This window comes from Populus euphratica, unplaced genomic scaffold (genome assembly GCF_000495115.2).
Source record: "Populus euphratica unplaced genomic scaffold, PopEup_1.0 scaffold753.1, whole genome shotgun sequence".
Taxonomy (NCBI): domain Eukaryota; kingdom Viridiplantae; phylum Streptophyta; class Magnoliopsida; order Malpighiales; family Salicaceae; genus Populus; species Populus euphratica.
In genome coordinates this window covers 26,969-30,663 of record NW_011500392.1, presented here as the reverse complement: position 1 = coordinate 30,663, position 3,695 = coordinate 26,969, and the positions used below count along the sequence as shown (strand labels likewise).

Below are 3,695 nucleotides of genomic sequence, written 5' to 3'. Positions count from 1 at the left end.
TGACAGGTTAACCTAATTTGATGGGTTAACTTAATTAATTTTGAGTTAACCTATCAATTTTTTTTTTAATTATCAAACTTTACGACATGAATCCAATGTTTGAAAGGTTAATCCAGTTAATTCAGATTTTTTTCCTTTTTCTTATCTAGTTTTTTTTCTTTTTATTGGTTTTTTTCTTTGTTTTTTTAATTAATACATTTAATCATCATTTTTATAACATGACCTTACAGTCAGACTTACATTTAATGCTATTGAGTCTAATATTGAAGTTAGATCTATTTAAACTTTGGATTATATAAGTTTAATATTATTATAAATATTACTCTTAAATCAGATATTACAGTCAAATCCAAAAATTTTAGATATAATTTTACATAAATATCTAAAATTTTTAGATATTAGCTTTTCTAAGTTTTTTATGCAAAAAAATAATTCATGGCATTACGCCAGGTCATTGAACTAATTAATTAATCAATATTCTAAAAGACATGGGAAATCTAAAAGACATGGGAAAAGTAATGTAGTTTTCCCATGCCATTTATTTTCACTATACTTATTTATTATAATTATTATATTATATTTATCCTAACTAAACTGTGTAGGAGAGCATTCATTATATAGGAGTTATCACGGAATGAATATCCACAGAATTTCAAACTGTTGAAATCGAAGATCTCATAGTAGAAAATCTGGCTTATGTAGACTTCCTGTGCAATTCACTTTAAAGCAATCCAGGAACAGCAATCCAGCTTCATCACAACCTGACTTGGTAAAGTACGGACAGGACCTTACATCAAGGTATTCCGCAGAGTTTCATTTATCCAAAAGCATGCCTATCCCAGTCACTGTGATCTTTGGACAGTTCTGATCTTCAAAACCTTCAGCCTCTTTTCAGTTCCCATAGTCCCTAGCCCATGAAAGGCAGCATCTGTAACCTCCTCACAGCACCCAATATCAAGAGCCTCCAGGTTTCTGCACTCAGCAAGGACACAGCTTAATGAAGAGTTTGAGATATTTCAACACCAGTCCATACACAAGTTCTTCAAACTGCTTCCACAGGAAGTGGCCAAGGATTTTATAGACTTGTCAGAGATGTCACAGCAACCACCAATGATAAAGCTTTCCAGATTTTTGCAAAACCTGGCCAAAGATATAATAGACTCATTCCCAACTCTAAAGCAATCCAAGAACTTAGTGTCTTCAGGGAAGATGAACATGCCTCTGAAACATTGGAAATCCACCCCCAAATTGCAGTTACACTGGTGCAACCTTGCAGGCCCAACTCTTGTAGATTTGGACAGTTCTTATAACGAGCTTTTAGTACTTTATCGGTAACAAATTTGCATCCATCAAGATGCAGGATCAATAACTATTTGCAGATCTTGACAGCCCTCAGCAACAGCTGACAATCCCTTGTCCATTAGCTTTCTGCAATATGATACATTCAAGGACTGTAGAGATGAAAGACCACCTCCAATTGACATCATCCCCTTATCTGAAATACCTGTATCACAATGATTAGACAGCTTAGCTAGTATACAGAATGAGCATGCATGGCTAGAAAGAGATTATTTTGAGATATCTATTTGCAAGATAATCCAAGGCTCAATGGCACGCTTAACACTGCAGTTAGTGTTACAGCATACTGAAGATGCAGCGAAGGGCATAATAACACCATATGAGTGAGACTGACACCAAATGGGAACTTCTATATTCCCAGTAATAGTCAGTGCCTTGCACGATTTCACAAACAAAACAGTACAAAAACTCAGCAAACATAAGATTAACTGAATTTTCAGCTTTCCGTATTGTAAACTTAGTCTAACTGTTACATCCATCACATGAAAGCCAAAACAATGCAGGCTATCAACAGAAAAGGCAAAGTCAACGGTGCTCCAAATTTGGCAAAATTTAGTCTTTATCTCACAATTTGGGCAGTAAACCCATCATAGGAATCTAAATCATTAATGCAATGTGCATATTAAGCATCTTCAAACAATCTAAAGTATTTTCAATCAGATCACCATGTTAAAAGATACGCCAAAAGAATAACTTCAAAGTTTCTCACAATATGATATTTTCCATCAGACATGATAATATATAACCACCTAAACCCTCTAATTATATCACAAAAATTAACCAAACAAAACCCTCACAGTTCTGCAGTTCAATTCAGTAACACAAAACCCTCTTTTCATCATAACCAAATTTTCATACATAAAAGCCCACAAAAGCACCATAGCTTCTCCACGACTCCATGGCATCGAAATAAACAAATCCTTTTTATATCCAATTGTAAAAAATAAAAAATGCTTTTACCTTTACAATGCTGCAAATTGAGGACTTTTAAGCATCTAAAACCATCAGCAATTACAGCAATATCAGATTCAGTAACACCAGGATGAAAACCCCTTGAAATAGACTGAGACAAAGTCCACTTCAATCAATCTAGAAAACCTAGCAGCCATCTTTTGAAGCATGTGAGGTCCAGCTCTACCAGCAAGTTTCTTCCTTTCTCTAGTCTGCAACCTTAGCCGTCTCTTGGAAACCAACCCAAATATCTCCTTGTCCTTATCATTCTCTAGCTTTGATAATATTGGTCTCAGCTCGTCCAGGGATGGAGGTACCGTAGTGACAATTCGAACACGTCCTCATAGAAGCCACCGTTTGGCGGCCGCATCATCACTCACGAGTCATTCTAATGGCATAACTACAACCCACGTGTTAACTATTTTTTAAAATAATATTTTACATTATTTAAAAATTAAAATTTTCCTTTACCAAATTAATTATAATAAAAAAAATTATACTGAAAAGAGAAAAAAAACTGATTAATATTCGTTAAGGAAATTTATTTTTAAAAATAATTTAATTATTTTAGTATTCTTTAAAAGACTTCTCTAATCCTATCAATTTGAAAATAACAAAGGATGATGTAGAAAAAGATTATATTATTCTTCAAAGTAAGTTTAATAATTTTTTTAGAAAAATAAAATAATTACTTTACTGTTTTAATTCATAATAATCTCTATTTTAATCTAAATTAAAAAAGAGAACTCGTAGGTTTTTGTTACTGTAATATTAACTTATAGAAAAAAAAATTACTATTTATAAATTTATAAGCGTTTCATATATTTAATTTATAAATTATTAAAATTTATTTATTACAAATTAAACATTATTTTATAAATTATTTGATATTCATACTTCATCTATTCATCTAGTATCCTTTTATTAAATTAAAAAATAATAATAGATATTTCAGTTTTATTATATTATACACACACTATTTAATGTGAAAAGTATGTTTATTTATAATTTGGTTTGAACCACAAAAACTAATCAAACCAAATAACTTATATTTTTGAAAATTTAAATTGCATCAAACTAAATTCTAGTTCAAATCAAACCGGTTCGATTTGATTAAATTTGGTTTTTTATCTTTAAAACTGGGAAACTTAATCATCAAATTAATGGGATTTTTTGATTTTTTTTTTAAATGGGCTTACATTAAATTAGGCTTTTAAATTTTTTTTTGTTGGGCTAAGTTTATATATTTTTTAATCAAAACTCTTAAATTTTTTCTAATTTGGTTTAGTTTGTTATAACCTTTTTAATCAAATTAAAAGATTAATTTTTTTTTAAATACCTATAGTAACAATAAATTTGAAATGCTTCACATCTTGCTATTTTTA

At 30.6% G+C, this 3,695-nt stretch overlaps 1 pseudogene; it reads right to left on the bottom strand.

Moving 5' to 3' along the window:
• Positions 1–587: 587 nt before the first annotated feature.
• Positions 588–2,697, bottom strand: LOC105114356 (F-box/LRR-repeat protein 2-like; annotated as a pseudogene).
• Positions 2,698–3,695: the final 998 nt, after the last annotated feature.